This window comes from Tamandua tetradactyla, chromosome 26 (assembly GCF_023851605.1).
Source record: "Tamandua tetradactyla isolate mTamTet1 chromosome 26, mTamTet1.pri, whole genome shotgun sequence".
Lineage (NCBI taxonomy): Eukaryota > Metazoa > Chordata > Mammalia > Pilosa > Myrmecophagidae > Tamandua > Tamandua tetradactyla.
In genome coordinates, this window is record NC_135352.1 from 27,188,742 (window position 1) to 27,210,107 (window position 21,366).

Here is a 21,366-nt window from a genome sequence, read left to right on the forward strand (position 1 = left end):
ATAAAGGGGTCAGTTCAATAAGACATAGAATTATAAATATATGTGCACCTAAGAGCCAGGCACCAAAATATATAAAACAAATACTGACAGATTTGAAGGGAGAAATAGACAGTTCTACATAGTAACAGGACACCTCACTTACTAAATTTAGTAAATATATCACTTACTAAAATGGACAGAGCATCTACACAGAAGATCAATAACGAAGTAGAAAGCTTGATCAATCCTAAAAACCAACTAGATCAGACAGACAGACATAGAATACTATATCCAACCACAACAGAATACACATTCTCTGCTAGTGCACAAACATTACCCAGGATAGAACATATGCTAGGTCACAAAATAAATCTCAATACATTTTAAAATGCTAAAACCATACAACGTATCTTCTCCAACCACAAAGCAATGATGCCAGAAATCAGTAACAGGGAAACTACAAATGTACAAAAATTAAAGCACTCAAACAACCAATGGGTCAAAGAAAAAACCCGAAGAGAAAGTAGGAAATATCTTGAAGTAAACAGAAATAAAAATACAGCTGTGCCAGTGTAAAAGGATTATGTGCCCTAGAAAAACCATGTCTTACTCCTGATTCATCTTGTGGAAGCAGTCATTTCTTTTAATCCCTATTCAACACCTTAGGTTGGAAATTTGATTAAATTATTCCACCAAGATGGGACTCACCCAATTGTGGGCATTAACCTTTGATTAGAGGGAGATGGTAACCTCACCCATTGCAGGTGGGTCTTGATTAATTTACTGGAATCCTTTAAAAAAGGAGGTATTTTGGAGAGAGGGACAGAGCCACAAAAGAGCCATAAAAGAGCCACGAGAACCACGAGAGCCCAGGCAGTCAGCGACCCCTGGAGATAAAGAGGGAATCTATCCTTGGGGGAGCTTCATGAAATAAGAAGCCTGGAGAGAAAGCTAGTAGAGGTCACCATGTTTGCCATGTGCCTTTCCAACTGAGAGAAATCCTGAACTTCATCTGCCTTTCTTGAGTGAAGGTAAACTCTTGTTGGTGCCTTAATTTGGACATTTCTATAGACTTGTTTTTTATTTTGTTTTTTTTAAAAAATACAGAATGCTTCACGGATTTGTGTGTCATCCTTGCACTGGGACCATGCTAATCTTCTCTGTATTGTTCCAATTTTAGTGTATGTGCTGCTGAAGCAAGCACTAGACTTGCTTTTAATTGAGATATTTTCATGGCCTTAGAACTGTAAACTTTCAACTTATTAAATTCTCCCTTTTAAAACCCGTTCTGTTCCTGGTATATTGCATTCCGGCAGCTAGCAAATGAGAACACCATAACAAAACTTATGGGCTGCAGCAAAAGCAGTGCTGAGAAGGAAATTTATAGCTTTGGATGATTAAATTAAAAGAGAATAAAGACTTCAAATCAGACCTAACCTCACAACTTGAGGATCTAAAAAACAGCAAAGGAAAATAAACTCAAAGAGAGAAGGAAGGAAACAAGGAAGGAGTGGAGACAAATGAAATAGACAATAAAAACCATAAAGAGAAACAAGAAAACCAAAAGTTAGCTAAAAAGGACACATATAACTAAATTCAGAAATGGAAGCTGGATATTATGACCATTTTAGTTTGCTAATGCTGATGAAATGCAATATACCAGAAATGAGTTGGTTCTTACAATGGAGATTTATTAGCTTACAAATTTACAGTTCTAAGGCCATGAAAATGTACAAATCAAGGCATCAACAGGATGATACCTTCTCCCAGAAGGCCAGCTACCTATTGGTGATCCTCAATTCCTCTGTCATATGGCCAGACATATGGCAATGACGGCTAGCCTCTCCCTTCTCTCCTAGATTTGTTGCTTTCAGCTTCTGGTTTCAGTGCTTCCTCTCTGAGCTTCTGTGTGCCCCCTTGTCTCTGCTTCTCTGGCTTTCTCAGCTTCTGTTATAAAAGATTCCCAAACAGTGGATAAAGACCACCTTGAAAGAAATGGATTACATCTTAAGATACTATTTACCAAAAGAGTCTACTTATAACGGGTCCACAGCCACACAAATGGATTAAATTTAAGAACATGATTTTCTAGGGTACATATAGCTACAAACCATCAAAACTGCCACCGCTACTGAAATAAGAAAATGATTATAAGAGAATACTATGAACAATGAACTGTACGCCAACAAATTAGATAAACTAGATGAAATGAACAATTTCATACAAACTACCCACAGTGAAACGAAGACTATGAGTGAAGGTACAAAGAAGGAAAATTAGATATGACATATAAAATCCTGAAGGCAAAACAGTAGAAGAAAGTACTACTCGTGCAGTAATAACACTGAATGTTAATGGATTAAACTCTCCAATCAAAAGACATGGTCTGGCAAAATGGATTAAAAAACAGGACCCATCTATATGCTGTCTCTACTCAAAGGACATGAGGGCAAGGACACAAATGGACATTTACACACCAATGTTTATAGAAGCATTATTTACAATTACCAAGAGATGGAAGCAGCCAAAATGTCCATCAACGACAGTTGGCTAAACAAACTGTGACATTTACATAAGATGGAATATTATGTAGCTATAAGACAGAATAAAGTTATGAAGCATGCAACAACATGAATGGACCTTAAAGACATTACGCAGAGTGTGATTAGCCAGAAACAAAAGGACAAACACTGTATGGTCTCACTGATATGAACTGACATAAGTGAATAAACTCAGAATAGTTTGTTGGTAACAGAGACCATCAGGAGATAGAAATAGGGTAAGATATTGGGTAATTGGAGCTGAAGGGATACAGATTGTGCAACAGGATTGAATATAAAGACTCAGAAATGGAAAGCAGAATATTACCTAACTGTGATACCATTATGCTAAAACACTGAATGAAGCTGCATATGAGAATGATAGAGGGAGGAGGGCTGGGGCATAAATGAAATCACAAAGAAAGATAGACGATAAAGACTGAGATGGTATAATCTAGGAATGCCTAGAGTGTATAATGATAGTGACTAAACGTACAAATTTAAAAAATGTTTTTGCATGAGGAAGAACAAAAGAATGTCATTACTGCAGTGTGCTGAAAATAGATGGTAATTAATATTTTAAAATTTCAACTTATGTGTGAGACTAAAGCAAAAAATGTTTATTTGGTACAAATTCATACTTTGACTAGTGCATTCTCCTAATATAACTTACGTAGATAGTTGGTTGAACACCATAAGTAAATGGAACTTTGGGTAGGACATGAGATGTTGTTGGTTTGTCCAGGTGATGCCCTGTTGAATCCCAGAGTGATATGATCAGTGAATGGAAAAGTATTTGCAAAGTCCCCTTCGGGGAATGGTGAGAACGGGGGAAAACTCAACTTCCCCAAGTTGAATTCTTGATATTCTCACAAGCAGTGTGGGCAACCAAAGCTATAGGCTGAGCCCCCAGTCTTGGGGTTTGTTCATATAAAATTTAACCCCACAGGGGATAGGTCAAGCCTACTTAAATTTAGACCTAAGAGTCATCTCCAAGAGAACCTCTTTTGTTGCTCAGATGTGGCCTCTCTCTCCAGCCAACACAACAAGCAAAGTCACCACCCTCCCCCTGTCTATGTGGGACGTGACTCCCAGGGGTGTGGATCTTCCTGGCAACGTGGAACAGAACTCCCAGAATGAGCTGAGATTCAGCATGAAGGGATTGAGAAAAACTCTAGAATGAGCTGAGACCCAGAATCAAGGGACTGAGAAAACCTTCTCGACCAAAAGAGGGAAAAGTGAAATGAGACAAAGTGTCAATGGCTGAGAGATTCCAAACAGAGTCAAGAGGTTATTCTAGAGGTTATTCTTACGCATTAAGTAGATATCACCTTGTTAACCAAGATGTAATGGAGAGGCTGGAGGGAACTGCCTGAAGATGTAGAGCTGTGTTCCAGTAGCCATGTTTCTTAATGATGATTGTATAATGATATAGCTTTCACAATGTGACTGCGTGATTGTGAAAACCTTGTGTCTGATGCTCCTTTTATCTACCTTGTCAACAGATGAATAGAACATATGGAATAAAAATAAATAATAGGGGGAACAAATGTTAAAATAAATTTAGTTTGAAATGCTAGTGATCAATGAAAGGGAGAGGTAAGGGGTATGGTATGTAAAATTTTTTTTTTCTGTTTTTGTTTTATTTTTCTGTTGTCTTCTTACTTCTTCTTAATTGATGCAAATGTCCTGGGAAATGATCATGATGATGAATATGCAACTATGTGCTGACATTGTGAACTGCTGAGTGTATGTGTTGCGAATGTTTGTGTTTCTTTCTTGCAATTTTTTTTAATAAAAAATTTAAAAATAAATAAATAAAAGAAACACCTTTTCAGTAATAACTTTGAACGTTAACAGACTAAACTTACCAATTAAAAGATATAGAAGGGCAGAATGAATTAAGAAACATAATCCAGCTATATGCTGCTTCTAAGAGACTCATCTTAGACAGAAGGATACAAATAGACTGAAAGTGAAGGATGAAAGTATGGAAAAAGATTTTCCACGCAAGCTGTAACCAAAAGAAAGCAGGAGTAGCTATACTAATATTGGACAAAATAGACTTTAGTTATTTAGCAAACTAACCACAAAGAAAATAGGAGAAGAGAAATAACAAAGATTAAAGGAGAGATAAATGAATGGGAGAACAAAGGAACAAGAGAAAGAATCAATAAAACCAAAAGTTGGTTCTTTGAGAAAAATCAATAAAATTGATAGCTACTAGGCAAGACTGACAAAGAAAAAAAGACAGAGGATGCAAATTAACAAAGCCAGGAATGAGAAGGGGTGCGTTACCACAGACCCTGAAGAAATAAAAGAAATCATAAGAAGATAATATGACCAACTATATGCCAACAAATTAGACAACTTAGATGAAATACAAATTCCTGGAGCCGCACAAACAAGCTACACTGACTCAGGAAGAAATAGAAGATCTCAACAAACCAATCACAAGTAAAGAGATTCAATCAGTCATTAAAAGTCTTCCTACAAAGAAAAGCTCAGAGCCAGATGGCTTCACAGGGAAACTTTTCAAACATTCTAGAAAGAACTAACACCAATCCTGCTCAACTCTTCCGAAAAATTAAGGAAAAAGGAACTTACCTAACTCATTTTATGAAGCTAATATCATTTTAATACCAAATCCAGGTAAAGATGCTGTAAGAAAGGAAAATTACAGGCCAATTTCCTTAATGAACATAGATGCAAAAATTCTCAATAAAGTATTAGCAAATCAAATACAACAGCGCATTAAAAGACTTACACACCATGACCAAGTGGGGTTTATTTAACTAGGGATGTAAGGGATTTGTACACAGAAAACTACATAACATTGCTAAAAGAAATCAAAGGAGATCTAAATAGGTGGAAAGACATTACCTGCTCATGGACAGGAAACCTAAATATAGTCAAGACGTCAGTTCTCACCAAATTGATTTACAGATTCAACACGGTACTAATCAAAATTTCAACAACATACTTCGAAGTTTTGGAAAACCTAACTACCAATTCATCTGGAAGGGAAAGAGACCCCCGAATCCTAAAAAAAGAAGAACAAAGTGGGAGGATTAACACTCCCTGACTTTAAAACCTATTATAAAATAATACTGGTCAAAAAGTATGGTACTGGCACAAAGAGGAAGCACTGACCAATGGAATTAAGTCGAGAGGGCAGAAATAGACCACCAAATCTATGGTCAACTGATTTTTGACAAGGCCCCATATACACTGAACTGGAACAAAACTGTCTTTTCAATAATTGGGCATGGAAAAATTGGATATCAATAGCCAAGAGAATGAAAGAGGACCCCTATCTTATACCCTACACAAAAATTAACTCAAAGTGGATCAAAACACCTAAATATAAGAACTAGCACTATAAAGCTTCTAGAAGTAAATGTAGGGAAACATCTTCAAGACCTAGTAATAGGAGGTAGCATTCTAAACTTTACACCCAAAGCATAAGCAACAAAAGAAAAAATAGATAAATGGGAACTCCTTAAAATCAAATGCTTCTTTCTGCACCTCAAAAGACTATGTCAGAAAGGTGAAGAGGCAGCCAACTCAATGGGAGAAAATATTTGGAACTCACATATCATGCAAAGATTTGATTTCCTGTATATACAAAGAAATCACACAATTCAGTAACAAAAGAATGAACAATTCAATCATAAAATGGGTTAAAGATATGAATAGGCATTTCCTGAAGAGCAAATACAGATGGCTCAAAGCACATGAAGAGATGCTCATTTTCACTGGCTATAAGGGAAATGCAGACCCAGACTACAGTGAAATACCACCTCACACCTATAAGAATGGCTGCTATTAAACATAAACAGGAAACTATAAATGTTGGAGAGGATGTGGAAAACTGGGACACTTATCACTGCTGGTGGGAATGTATAATGGTGCAGCAACTACAGAAGACCATTGGCGGTTCCTTAGGAAACTAAATATCGAGCTGCCCTACGACCAGCAATAGCACTACTAGGTATATACCCAGAAGAGCTGAAAGCAATGATGCAGTCATTTGCTCACCAATGTTCACAGCAGCATTATTCACAATCACCAAAAGATGGAAACAAACCAAATGCCCATCAACAGACGAGTGGATCAACAAAATGTGGTATATACATACAATGGAATATTATGCAGCAATAAGATACAATGACAACCTGAAGCACATGAGAAGATGGATGAGCCTTGAAGACATAATGCTGAGTGAAATTAGCCAGATGTAAAACGATAGATACTGTATGATTCTTTTACAACCAGCATAAAGGTATAATCAGAGGCTTATAATACAGAATATAGGGGATTTAGAGATACACAGAAACTAGAGATGGGTGAACCTTTAGCTAATGAGGTTGAACTCCAATGTAAGGGAATAAACAGTAGTGAAGGTGATTCTCTAGTCGGTCTAGAAGTAATATTACCGCATTGAGGATGGATAAGATTGAAAGGGGCTGTATTAACCTATGTGTCCCACTGATTCACACTAGAAATATGAATGAGTTCTCCTAAGAATTACTTCAAAGATATGAGTCTTACATAAAGAGTGTTTAAGTCCAGGGTACCAGGGAAAACTGCTATTGCATGCTATGAGCTATGTTAAAAGGAAACAATCAGCACTACCATAGCAACAGCAGAGGTAAATAATTGGGGGGAGGGACAAGAATTAAGGGGAGGTTTAAATTTCCTATTTGCCAAGTGTGTGTTTATTGGTTTTCTGCTTCATGGAAACAATGTAATTATATAAAATTGAGTATGTTGATGGACTGTAGACTTGGGGCCCTCTACATGATGCCTGATGAATGCAGCTGGCTGAAGAATGCACTGAAGGAGAAGTAAACTGGCGAACGATGGTGTATACTTATGAACAAAGGTCGTGCTGCTACATAAAGGAACAATGTCGTGAGGCATGCAACGATGTCAATGAACATGTGGGACATTTAGTGAGACAAAATTAGCTGGAAACAAAAAAACAACAATGGTATGGTCACCTCTAGAAAATGCTTATAAGAAAACAGGGGCCTAGACTGTAAGCTTTTAGAGCAGACACAGTAAGTCCAGAGTGGTGATTATTATTTGTGGATTCTGAGAGGCTGTTTTATATACATAACCTGATATTCAGAGATAAGAATGAAGCCGAACAGGTTGGGGTTAAAGTAATTCAGAACATAGGGGTAAGGAAGACAATGTCTATATTTTAGAACCACACATACTCTTTGAGACCAATGGAAGAAAGGTTTATTTGATCTGGAACTGAAATTTCCTGTAGTACATAATCTAATTCAACCTATCTGTGTATCTCATTTGAACAATTCAAACACAGGAAGCACAGAATAAGAAAGAAGTCCTTTAATCCTGTATAGATTATTCTAATGCCTGGAAAAATCCTAGAGTGTAATAGGCAGATAATCAAAAGTACTGGCAAAGTCCCTTGAGAAAGGAAAGAAAGAATATTAATCTATTAAACCTATCATCAGGGAATTCCCTGATACTGTGTCAAATTTTGGGGATATCCAAATCAAAAGACCATGACCTTGATCATAAGGATTACTTTCGTGAAGTTCATGTAGGTATCAGAGAAGCTTAGACTACCTATAGGCATGCCTAAGAATTACTTCTGGAGGACCTCTGTTGTTGCTAAAATGTGGCCTCAGTCTCCCTAAGCTCAACTCTGCAAGTGAAATCATTGCGCAACCCGCTACGTGGGACATGACATCCAGGGGTGAAAGTCTCCCTGGTGATGTTGGAGATGACTCCCAGGGTTGAATCCAGACCTGGTACTGTGGGATCAACAATTCCATCCTAACCAAAAGGGGGAAAAGAAGTATAATTAATAAAGTACCAGTGGCAAAAGAATTCAAATAGAGTCAAGTGGCTACTCTGGAGGTTGCTCTTAATGCAAGCTTCAGGTTGACCTTGCTACCTATCATAGCCTGCCAACCCCCAATCAGGACCATTCCAGCCAATCCTAAAGAACACCTAGGGCAATTTATAAGATTACACAAGAGTTCCAGGCACTAGAGTAACTTGCCAGAAGCCTACAACCTCCAGATGGGTCCCTGGTCCAGATAAGTCCTGAAACCTAGCCCAGCCTCTCCAGAACATCAGATGTTCCATCTCCCTACCCCATATTAGTGACAGACCCTTCCAATATGAAAAATTTACATTTGCCATAGCCCAAATAACCCTAAAGCAAGGTACGGAAAGATCAAAGGTGATGGTGGAATTATACAAAGAAGATAGGACTTAATAAATGAATATGAATGCTGAATCATCAAATTGATATCTCTTTTAGTCTCCAGTATTCTAGAGCAGCTAAAAGTAAAAACCTAAAATTGGGAAACTATAACCCTTGTCAATGTCTGAAATAAGTTCTACAACTAATTGTGGTGCTGTCCTTTGAAATTTGTAGATTTTTCTTGTATATATGTTAATTTTCACCAAAAAAAAAAAGGAAAAAAAGTTGATTGTGATGATAAAAAAGTATTTAAGCCCTCTGGCCTCCTATATTCTGGAGCAGCTAGAAGGAAAAATATGAGAGGATAATATGGTAGCCCATGACAAGCTCTGGGATCTGTCCATTAACCACTTGTTTAAGAGAGCTTTGAAAACTATTGCTTTTTTATTTCTTTGCTTTGTATACATGCTAAACTATACAATAAAAAAAGTAAACAAAAAAAGAAGAAATGAAGTCTTGAGAGACGTGACAACATGGATGAACCTTGAAAATACCATACTGCATGAAACAAATCAGAAACAAACAAACGAAAAAAGAATTTAAGGCTCCAAGAAGTGAAATAACTTACTCAAAATCAAATAGGCAGCAAAGCCAAGACTCCTGTATGCCAGTCAAACATTCTTTCTACTCAGCACAGTACAGTTCTACATATAGAGGGCAAGAAAATAAAATAGCATTCTTGCCCACTGGAAGCCACCTTATTTGTAGAAAGCCTGTACCTCTCTAAAAGGCACAGACTTTTATTTGCTGTAGAAGGCACAAAGAGGACCAACGGGTAGAAGTCACAAGAAATTTGTTTTCTGAGCAACATAAGGAGGACCTGAATGAAAACATCAGAACTATTCAAGACGTTGCCAAATTAGATGCCAGCACTCCATCATAAGAAACTTGTAAATAAGCTGAATATCCGATGGAAAAGGATGATATAGGTAAAATTCCTTTCAGAGATAGTGGGATACTAAATGACCTCCAATGGCCCTTGTCTACCAGGCTTTAAATATCCTTTCTCCTGAACCTCTCAATTCTAAGTAACAAGAAGGTGACTAGAGCTACCTTACTGAGAATAAACTGCTACTTTGCTAATCTGCACAATTCTTTCTCTACTACTCTTTTATTAAAATAAAAGTTTCCATGCCATAGAATTTTTAAATAGTAGCAAATAAATCTTTAGCCCAAAATGTTTGGAAGACAGAGGTGCTTTTTTTTTCTTTTTTGCTAAAATTTTATTTCAAATTTTAACAGTTAGGAAATTAAAAGCCATTATAATAAACATGATAGCTTTAAAATATGAGCTTGTTCATCACGCTAAAAAGCTTAACCTAAACAATGACCCATTACATTTGCTCATCACATTTCCTATGCTAATTAGTATAGCTCTAAAATACTCCTATGGTAATATACATGTTACAAATTGAAAAAAATTATTATCTGCACAAACCTGTATGTACTCTTTGATGGAGATGTGTGTTAGCGACAGGTATACGTATACATATATATGTGCATATACATTATATAATAATATAAACTCATTTATATAAGTATGCAAATGAACAAAATATTTTAAAATATACCCCCATCAGTCAATTCAAGGAGACGGAGAAATTCATGATCATAAAATTACTTTATGGATTTTATTAAAATATATATATAATTAAACACACTGAGAAATGAAAAAACATTTATCTTCACTACCAGACAAAGTCTTTTCTTTTAAAGGCATAACAACAGCCAACAAAAGGTCAGTTGCTATAATCACTCAAATATATCTATGCTCTAGAACTGCTCTCAAAGGAATAAGTTGGTAAAAGGGAATCACTGAAGACTGCAGACAAGGAAATAACATGATTGGAATTTTAATTTTAGTTAAAGTAATACAAAAACCGGATTTAAAACAAAAGACCGGAAAAAAGCAGGAAATAAGGAGACCAATTAACTACCAGGTTAGACCAGATAATCTAGCTTACCTCTATATTTTCAGAAGGAGCAATGACTCAAACTAAATGAAAAGTACAACAATCACTGGGACCCAGCATCACGGGATTGAGAAAGCCTTCTTGACAAAAAGGGGGAAGAGAGAAATGAGACAAAATAAAGTTTCAGTGGCTGAGAGATTTCAAACAGAGTTGAGAAGTTATCCTGGAGGTTATTCTTATGCATTATATAGATATCCCTTTTTAGTTTATGTTGTATTGGAGTGGCTGGAGGGAAGTACCTGAAACTGTTGAGCTGTGTTCCAGCAGGCTTAATTCTTGAAGACAATTGTATAACTATATAGCTTTTACAACATGACTGTGTGACTGTGAAAACCTTGTGTTTGATGCTCCTTTTATCCAGGGTATGGGCAGATGAGTGAAAAAGATATGGATAAAAAATTAATAATCAGGGGTATAAGGGGTAAAATCAATTGGGTAGATTGAAATATTAGCAGTCAATAAGAGGGAGGGGCAAGGGGGATGGGATGTATGTGTTTTTCTTTTTTCTTTTTATCATTTTTCTGGAGTGATGCAAATGTTCTAAAAATGATCATGGTGATGGATACACAACTATGTGATACACTGTGAGCCACTGATTGTACACCATGTATGGACTATATATGTGTAAAGCATTGTCAAAAATATATATTTTTGAAGTAGAAGAAAAGAGTTTCAAGACAGCCATTTTTTCCATTCCTGCCTTTTCCCCACAGCAATTCAGAGGTACAGTCAGTTCTATCTATGGGGTGCAGACCTATGGGTCAAAAATACACATAGCCTGGATCTTGTGAAACAGAAAATTAGTGTTCATTCCAGTACGAAGTGGCTTAATGATAATGATAAGGACAATAATAATTACACAGTTCATTTAGATGGCCCTTTATGGTTTGCAAGTTTTTAAAATGCAATATATTTGCCAGCTACTGTCTGTGTCTAGAAGGAAATATAAGATTTGGGATTTGATGGATCTGATCATTTAGTTAACAAAAAAAGATATGGATTATATACTACTGGGTCAAGAGTCATGAACTAGATGAGTTCAGTCTAAAGGGATGGGAGACGTCACAATCCTTCAGGTATGTCATGCTTCATCTGTCAACATGGAATCTGTGGACAACCTGGCATCGTTTGGAACTAGCCAAAGGGAAACCCTAGTAAAAGAGATTACTATATAAGTACACATTAGCTAGGCTCTGTTCCAAAGAAGTGAAAAATCCCATTACAGTTAGACAATGGACTTGCAATATGTATGTGACCTTGCAATATCTTCTACTAACATTATCATTTTCAAGTTATGACCTACTTCTGCAGTCTGGACCAATTTGTGTACAGACAATCTGCCAATGAAATTCAGAGAAGTATTAAGAGTTAATCAAATGTGGTGGTGAAGGCATAACTAGGTGTTCATACCTAGTACACTTAGGATAGATTATATGGTATAGGAATGAAACTGCTTAAAAAAACAGAGCCAACCAAAACTAAGACTGTATTCACTTTGAAATGTACATGCAAATTTAGTTGCATATGGATGAGAGGGACAAGATGGTGGCATATGGAGGTCTAGAATTTAGTCGGTCCTCTCAGAGCAGCTAGTAAATAGCCAAGAACTGTCTGTATCAACCGTTTGGAGGACATCCATGACTGGATACGCATCATATACCAGTCTGTAATGGAGGATGGGCCAAGATCACAGTGCAGAACTGTAAGTAAAGCTCCCTAACTGCGGAGGCTGGCGACCCTACCCCAACAGCATGGCAGGCTGTGTGGGAGTCATTTCCCCATGGGAAAAAGAAGCAGTCTCTACTAGGAGCAGGGGAAGATAGCTCAAACAAGCTCTAATTGCCATTTTAACTAACAAATCCGGACTGCTGAATATAAGCTCTGAGCACAGATAAACCTAGAGCAAGTAAGAAAGGAACCCTACAGCTTTTGTAGGCAGAGAGGATGAGGGATGATGGAAAAACAAAAAACAAAACAGTCTTTTAGAGTCAGTTGAGCTCAAAATACTGGGAAAGGACTGAACCCGAAGAAAAGGGGCACACAGAGCCAAGTACCAACTCTGACTCTTCACTGGCAAACCTTGGGGCTGGGGACCGATTCTGAAAGAGATTTCCTATTTTATTTTCTCTCTCCATCTTTTTTTTTTTTAATAACTATTGTAAGAAGTTCATGAGAGAAAAGTCTCAGGCATTTTCAATTATCAGCACTGTCCCAGGTAAAGGCAGGGGTAAGATACATCTTAGAGACAAAGTAACTAGTCAAGTGAAAGAGACAATTTCCTACAGGGTGAATCATCCCCAAGAAAAGGGAGGTCGGGGAAAGGTGGGGCTCAGGTCAAGTGTTGGCCCTTCTTCAGAGAATTTCAAGCACAGAGGCTCGAAAACAAAAACAGCTTAAGCCCAACTTCTACCTCAGCCTCTGTCTCAACCATACCCCTAGCAGGAACAGGGTCTCCTGAAAGTTAAAGCCACCGCACCACTTCACACTGGTGGGGAGCTGCAAACAGACAAGTGTCTCCTGGAGGACAGGATAGGGAAAGCACAGGAAAGTCAAACACAGGTGAATGTTGGATTTCATCCTCAGGGAAACTTGATATTGATTACACACCCCTCCTGAGACCTAGGCCTGTCTGGTCTGGGAAAATCTGACTGGTATCAGTCCATTAGGAGAAACCCTCCTGAAAACAAACAAAAAGTTCCACATAGGTAGGGCAAGAACCATAAAAATCAGAGCTGAAAAATTCAGATCAGTTAAACAAGAGTTATGCTAGGGAAAAAAAACCTACCAACAAGAAAACCCCAGGCAAAAGAATGAAAACTACCTCCAGAACAAACTAATCAAGGAAATGCCTAGGAACCAGAAAAAAATTAGGATTCAAAGTAGAATAACAAAGATAAGGCCCAGTCAAGGGAACAAACTAACACTTCAAACTAGATACAAGAGCTGAAACAACTAATTAAAGATGTTCAAATGAAAATGCTAAATAAAATAAAATAAAAAACGAGGGAAAATATTCTAAAAGAGAAAAAGGAAATAAAGAAAACATTGGGCAACCATAAATAAGAACTCAAAAGGCTAAAAAAACAAATGGTAGATGCAGGTAGCCTAAGGGTACAGTGACTGAAGAATGGAGGGGGGAACTGTGGTGTATACATACAATGGATGACTGAGCAGCTGCAAGAAGGAATGACATTGTGAGGCATGCAACTAGGTGAATGAACCTTAAGGGCAGTATGCTAAATGAAATGTCGGAAACAAAAAGACAAATATCATCAAGCCTCATGCATACGTACTATAATATACAAATTTGGAGAACTGAAGTTGAGAGCATGGGTTATCAGGTTGGGACCTATTATAAGGGTCCTAGATTGCAAGCTATTACAGCAGGCATATCTATTCCAGACTTGTAACTGTTACTTCTAAATTCTGATATTGAGCTATTTATATATAACCTGGTAGTACCCCGAAACTTCGGGGATTTATGTGACACCTGAGACTCAGAATTAGAGCTCTGAAGCTATGTAAGTCAGCATTACCAGACACAGCAATTGTTAAAGTTGAAAAGTGATCAGACATTGACTAGAGAAATTAATGAAGCCGATCAAGATAGGAAAAAGACAGATCAGAATACAAGGTAAAGGATGATATGGCCCATATTTTAAAACTTCAACTTCTGTGTGAAACCAAAGGAAGAGATGCTTATTTAGTGTAAAATTTATATCTTCGGTAGTGCATTAACTAATTTAAATTGTATGGTCAGTCTATTCTAACACCATAACTACACGGAATCTTGAATATGGTGAGAGCTCATTGGTTTGCACCGATACATCCCAGAGTAATTTGCACAGAGAATAAAAAAGTATTTACAAAGTCTATTTGGGGGATAGGAGGAAAAGGAGGAAATATTAAACTTCCCCATATGCGGAATTCCTGATATTCTTGCAAGCAGTGCAAGCAAGAAATTCAATAAGCTAAGCCCTTGGTCTCGGGTTTCACCCCTATGAAACTTATTCCTGCAAAGGAGAAGCTAAGCCTACTGATAATTATGCCTAAGAGTCACCCTCAGAGAACCTCTCATATTGCTCAGATGTAGCCTCTTTCTCTAAGCCAAGTTGGCAGGTTAACTCACTGTCTTTTCCCTCCCACGTGGGACATGGACTCCCAGAACTGTAAATCTCCCAGGCAACATGGGGCAGGACTCCTGGGATAGGCTGGGACCTCGTATCATGGGATTGAGAAAGCTTTCTTTTTTTTTAAACCACCTGCCACTCGTTCATTCTCCTGGTGAAAAAGCTTTCTTGACCAAAAGAGGGAAGAGAGAAATGAGACAAAGTTTCAGTGGTTGAGAAATTTCAAAGAGAGTCAAGAAGTTATTCTGGAGGTTATTCTTATGAGAGATATTCCCTTTTATCTTATAGTATAGCAGAACGGCTAGAGGGAAGTACCTGAAACAGCTGAACTATACTGTGACCACGTGATTGTGAAAACTTTGTGTATGATGCTCCTTTTATCAGGGTATGGACAGATAAGTAAAAAAATAAATAATGGGGGAGATAAGGGGTTAAAAAAATAGTTGGGCAGATTGAAACACTAGTTGTCAAGGAGAGGAAAGGGTAAGGGTTTTTCTTTTTATTTCTTTTTCTAGAGTAATGCAAATGTTCTTTAAATGATCATCGTGATGAACATACAACTATGCGATGATACTGTGAGCCACTGTATATGTTGTATGGACTATATTTTTGTGAAGATATTGAAAAATTTTTTTAAAAGAATAATGGAGGAAATTATCACTGAAAATTTCTCATCTCTTATGCAAAACACAAAATTACAGTTTCAAGATCTTATGATAGGAGGTAGTTTCCTAGACCTTACATGGAAAGCACAAGCAATTTAAGAAGAAATAGATAAATGGCATCCCTTCAAAACTGAACATTTTTGTGTATCAGAGGACTTATATCAGGAAAGTAAAAAGGCAGCCTATTCAATAGGAGACAACATTTGGAAACCACATATTAGATAAGGGCTTAACACCAAGAATATATAAAGAGAACTTACAACTCAAAAGCAAAAAGATAAACATCCCATTAAAAAATGGGCAATAGATATGGACAGACAACATCCTGAAGAGGAAATTCAAATGGCTCAAAAACATGAAAAGATGCTCAACTTCACTGACTATAAGGGAAATGCAAATCAAAGCCACAATGAGATATCATTTCACACCTACTAGAATGGCCATAATCAAAACAAAAAAGAAAACTATAAGTGCTGGAGAGAATATGGAGAAAAAGGCACACTTATCCACTCTTGGTGGGAATATAAAATGGTGCAACACTTCTGGAAGGCAGTATGGCAGTTCCTCGGGATGCTAACTATAAAATTGCCATGTGATCTGATAATTCCATTACTAGGTATATATTACCAGGTATAAATTCAGAGGTATTGAAGGCAGAGACATGAAAAGACATTTATACACCAATGTTTATAGCAGCATTATTCATGATTGCCAGAAGTTAACAGCTCAAACTTGTCCTTTAACAGTCAAGTGGATAAACTAACTGTGGTATACACATACGATAGAAAATTACAACAGCTGTGAAGAATAAAGTCATGATGCATGCAGCAATGTGCATGAACCTTTAGGGCATTATGTTGGGTGAAATTAGCCAGAAACAAAAGGAAAAATACTATATGGTCATGCTAATATGAACCAACATTAATGAGCGAACTCTGAATTAAAGGTTTACCAAGACATAGAAAGAGAGTAGTGATTGGGCATCTGATGCTGAGGGAATACAGAATGTTCAACAGAATTAACTGTAAAGATCCAGAAATGGATAGCACAATACTCTGATGGCAGCACAATACTGTAAACAGACTGAACAATGCTGAGTGTGAATATGGTTGAAAGAGGAAAGCTAGGGACATGTATGACATCAGAAGGAAAGAGAGAAGATATAGACTACAACTTAGCAATGTCTAGAGTGGACAATGATGCTGACTAAATGTACAAATGTAAGAATTTTTTTCTTTTTTTTTTTTACATGGGCAGACACTGGAAATCAAACCTGTGTCTCCGGCATGGCTGGCAAGGACTCTGCCTGATGAGCCACTGTGGGTAAGAATGGTTTTACGTGAGGGAGAACAAATGAATGTCAACATTACAAGATAGTGAAAATGGGATAGTTTGTGGATAAAATACAATCAATGGGCCTATAGTTAACAGTAACATTGTAATATGCTTCTATTAAGTGTCACAAAAGCAATATATCAAAGCTAAAAAAACTCAGTAAGGAGGGTAGGGATTTGGGATTCTTGGTGGTGGTGGTGTTTTTTGTTTTATTTTTTATGTTTTATTTTTTTTTCTTCCCTCTTCTCTCTTTTCAGGATAAACAGAAATGTCCTCATTATAGAGTGTGGTGGTGAATGCATATTTATGTGACTACACCAGGAAACAATGATCTTCTACTTGGGTTGGATTGTATGACGTGGATAAAACTGCTTAAAATTGAAGAGAGATACAAGTACTAGAGAAAAACTGGAGAGTGAGATGTACCTATTTACTGTTGGTAGGGAAACAGAATGGTGCAGCCCTTCGAAGGGCAGTGTGGTGGTTCCCCAGGAGGCTAAGTATAGGACTGCCATGTGTTCCTGCAATCCAGTCAGGTATGTACTGGGAAGAACTGAAAGCAGGGACATGAATGGATATTTGCACACTGCCTGTTTAAGGTGGCAGTATTCAAGATTTGCAATGGATAGAGTTGGCCTAAGGGGATATCAACTGATGAATGGAAAGGTGAACTGTGGTCTATACACACAATGGAATATTGGGCTGCAAGAAAGGATGAAGTTGAAAGGCATGTAACTAGGTGAGTGAACCCTAAGGACAGTATGTTAATTGAAATAAGCCTGAAATGAGAAGACAAATATTATAATGCCTCACTAATATGGATGAACTATAATGTGTAAACTCTGAAAACTGAATTCAAGAGCATAAGTTATCAGAGGAAGGCTTTATTGTAAAGATTCCTAGATTGTAAACTCTTACAGCAGTCACATCTATTCCTGATTTGTAAAGGTTACTTCTAAATTTTTGAGATGCTGAGCTCTTTGTGTATAACCTGGTCATTCCCTGCTTACCTGTGTAACTCTGGTTACCTGTGTGACATCTAAGAGTCAGAGGTAGAGTTCTGCAGCTATTAAAGTCAGCACTACCCCATATAGAAACTGTTAAAAACATTGAAAAAGAGATAAGATTCTAACTAGAGATATAAATGAAGCTGATCTGGTTAATACAAAGGTAACTCAGATAAAGAGTAGAAGATGATACTGGCTGTGTTTTAAAACTTCAACTTCTGTGTGAGACCAAAGGAAGAGATGTCTATTTGGTGCAAAATTCATATTTTCTGTAGCACACTATCTAATTTAACTTGTATGATCAGTTTACTCAAACACCATAATTACATGGAATTTTAAATAGCGAGGGGGATCTTGTTGGTTTGTACAAGTCAGTGTGATGCCCTGATACATCCCAGGGTAATCTCGGCAGAAAATAAAAAAGTATTATCAAAGTCCCCTAGACAGTCTGGGGAAAAGTGGAAATACTGAACTCCCCCTAAACTTCTGATCTAGAGAATTCCTGATATTCTCACAAATGTTGGAGACTACCAATTTAACAGGCTAAACCCCTGACCTTGGAGCTTGCCCTTATGAAATTTATGCAAAGAAGCTAAGCCTATTTATAATTATGCATAAGCGTGACCCTCAGAGAACCTCTTTTGCTGCTCAGCTATGGCATCTTTCTCTAAGCCAACTCGGCAGGAAAACTCATTGCCGCCGCCGCCGCCCCCCACATGGGACATGACTCCCAGGGTTGTAAACATCCCTGGCAACATGGGGCATGACCCCTGGGGATGAGTCTGAGAAAGCCTTCTTGACCAAAAGGGGCAAAGATAAAAGAAACCACAAGTTTCAGTGGCTGAGAGATTTCAAATAGAGTTGAGAGGTTATTCTGGAAATTCTGGAGACTATTCTTATACATTATACAATATCCCTTTTCAGTTTTTAGTGTATTAGAATAGCTAGAAGGAAATACCTGAAACTGCTGAAATATAATCCAGTAGTCTTGATTCTGGAAGATGATTGTATAACTATGTATCTTATCCAGTGTAACCATGTGATTGTGAAAACCTTGTGATTGACACTCCCTTTATCTAGTGTATAGACAGATAAGTAAGAAAATAAAGACAAAATAAATAAATAATGTGGGGTATGGGGTATGGGATGTTTGGGTGTTCTTTATTTCTATCATTTTTATTTCTTTCGGAGTAGTGAAAATGTTCAAAAATTGATTGTGATGATGAATGCACAACTATATGATGATACTGTAAACCACTGTTTGTATATTTTGCATGATTTTATGGTATATAAATATATCTCAATAAAATTGCATTAGAATTTTAATTTGTGAAGAATACCATAAAAAGCAATGAAATTAATATATTTCTCAGACATTCAGAAAAGTTTACTGTAAGACAAAGTACTGAGGTCAGTACTTCTAATGATTTGAAAAGGATGAAAACTTATAAAACATTTTATTTTAAATCTAGCAGGCCACAGTGGCTCAGCAGGCAGAGTTCTCACCTGCCATGCTGGAGACCCGGGTTTGATTCCCAGTGCCTGCCCATGCGGGGAGGAAAAAAAAAAAAAAAGAGACTGCTGGAATTTTAAATATAGTAAATTGAAATTTAAATAAATTGAAGAACTTTCTATTTTAATTAAGGACACTACTGAGTAAGTAGCAGATCCTCAAAAATTACTTATGGAATTAAATTCTCTGGTCTATATTACTAGGTAATTCAGGATAGCCTAGAAGAAAGTAGGCTATATAACCACTGAGATTAACAGTAAGTAAAAAGCTATTTAAAATTGTCTTCTATCCTCTGTCAGTTTTTTTCCAGGAAATGTAGTTTTAGAAGAATTTTTGAGGATACATGGCATATAGAAAGGTAGCTATTCTGATCTCTCAAACGGACATATAGTTCATTCCTTCTATATATGAACCCCTAAAATATCATTTTTACACTTTATATTGTGTAACAAAATGCAGGTAATAGCATACTTTGATGATCTTCTCCAGTGTACCATTTAACTTCCAGCATTTGAAGCTTTAGTTATTTTTATTGCTCCACTAAAAACCTAAATACAATATTTTGCTCTGTATTCTGGACTATTACTTCTTTGTTCTTATTCAATATGTAGACTTAAATTCTAACTTACAGAGCTACCCAATCACCCTATAGAGACAAAAAACAAAAAAAATCCCACACATATATAAACATATATATCAGTATTTTACTCAACTCTTCTAATATATTTTTAAATTATACATTCTAAAAGGAGTAAAATAGAGATACATAAAGATAAAATGGTACAATAATATCTAATTTAATTTCAGGAGGAAATTTTCAAATAAATAACTCATAAGCATTTCATATCAACTGAACTCAAATCACTGCATTCTTAACAAGTGCCCCTGTTGTTTATATTTTGCAAGTTTACAATGAGAGTCTCAATTTTCTGTAAAATCAATGCATATCTATTATACTTAACTAGTGATACTGGGTATTTCAGTTATATACTGGTTCATAGTTTAGAAATGTATATTAAAATATGCAAGTGTTAGAAATTATAATCACTATCAAAATTTGATAAAAGTTTAAGAAACCTCTTAACCTACACTGAACATGCATTCGTAGATTTCGACTAATTCCCCATTAAATGTCAAATTTTTTAGAAAATGATTTTGGGTTGGGTTTCTGTGCTGCCATTTTTTTTTGTTTAATAGTAACTGCTAAATATATACATTTTACACCCAGTAACCCAACTTGATAGCATCCTATGGGTCTTCGTATGGTAGGTAATATAATACTCAACTTCCCTGCAATCATTTTGTTTAAAGCAAAGATCAGGAAATTATAAACATTTTGGCATTTGGCTTTAAAAAATAATACCTTTTCAAAATGTAATTTACTGAAGTTTTCACCCAAAAAGTCAGGATAATATTTTCTTTTCAAAAGAAATCACTGCCCAGTAATCAGCTTGAGGAAATGTTTCTGGATCAACTAGTTCTCAATCCTTACCCTGTTGCTTTTTCATAAATATTTCTGGGGGGGAAAAAAAAGACTGATTCATCCAAGATAAGAAGGTCACATCTAAGTGTAAAGAAACATTTTAAAAATTTAGGGAGAGAGTTCCAGTTCCAGTGATGCTGAAATAGCTTATATCACACTAACCTTCCTACAGATAGCAATTAAGAAATCTGGTAGAAAATTAAACTATTTAATGACACTGAAGAGCAACCAGAAGCATGTAGAAACTGGAAGGGACTAGACCCTTGAAAGAAGGAAATGGCCCTGGATAAGATCCCTGTTTATACAATTTTCTCCGTAAGGGCACTTGACAGTGTTAAGAGGTACAAAGCAGCTCAAACTCAAACAGAAAGTCTATTCTGTTGGTTTAAGAAATCAGAAAAGAGTTAGGACATGCCAGAGTAGCTGGAAATAAAGACAGGAAATATCAAACAGGATGGAGCCACAAAATCGAGGTATGAACTCCACTG

General features: G+C 36.7%; 1 protein-coding gene and 1 non-coding gene across 7 annotated transcripts in view; both read right to left on the bottom strand.

Moving 5' to 3' along the window:
- SNX25 (sorting nexin 25) overlaps positions 1-21,366 on the bottom strand; it is a 185,824-nt gene that overhangs the window by 125,178 nt on the left and 39,280 nt on the right. The gene's annotated exons all lie outside the window — the stretch shown is intronic.
- Positions 1,077-1,183, bottom strand: LOC143670072 (U6 spliceosomal RNA). Its single transcript, XR_013169253.1, has one exon. It is a non-coding gene; the product is annotated as a U6 spliceosomal RNA (small nuclear RNA).